Genomic DNA, 811 nt, shown 5'->3' with positions numbered 1-811 from the left:
AGGGGGACAGGATGGAGGCCTGGAATGGAGGCGGTGGTGGCAGGTGTCATGCGACATCTGATGGGGTAGAACGCCTGCGGAACCCCCACTCTGGGAAGCAGGCCGGGACGGAGCTTGCCGTGTGGAGCGGGGCCCTCCTAGCTCACACGCAGGCCCTGCCCCGCGGGAAAGGCGCTATGACAGGAACAGCCCAGACCCACAAGGACGACAGCGGGGAGACCAAGCCCGCCTGGCTACAGGGTGTCGGGACAGCCGTTCCCCCATTCCAGTTCTGGCGCCTGAGGGAGGGCCAGCAATGGCCTGCCCTGAGGGTTTGTGTGACCCAGTCGGCCTCCGCCCACGCCAGGGCACCCGCCCCGTGTAGCACCGGGACCTGCTGGAAACTGCAAGCCCTACAGGCCCGAGGAGCAGGGGGGGCTGGGTCCTCCCTGACTGTCCCCGGGCTTCCCCCTCTCAGGCCAGATCACGGAGGGCCAGGAATGTGCCCCTTCTGTGTGGGCCCCCGAGAGCTGAACACGGTGGCAGCAAGAACCTGCCAAGTGGTGACACACTTGGACCCTGACTGTCAGGGGCTCTGCCGGAGGTGGGCCAGGACCCAACATGGTGTGGCCGTCAAGCCTGGGTGACCCTCGGGAACCCTGGACAGGAGATGCTCGTCCCACCCTGACGCCCCAGCCCCTCCACTGGGTAGGCCTTCGCGCCCTCAGTCACAGGTCACCAGGCTGGGGCCGTGGCTCCAGGTCCCAGGTGGGCACTGCTGGCCCCACACTCTCACTGTCCCCACTCAAAGCAGCCAGTGCCAGGGTCGGTC

This window comes from Tupaia chinensis, unplaced genomic scaffold (genome assembly GCF_000334495.1).
Source record: "Tupaia chinensis unplaced genomic scaffold, TupChi_1.0 Scaffold000159_1, whole genome shotgun sequence".
Lineage (NCBI taxonomy): Eukaryota > Metazoa > Chordata > Mammalia > Scandentia > Tupaiidae > Tupaia > Tupaia belangeri.
Note: the sequence above shows the minus strand (reverse complement) of the source record.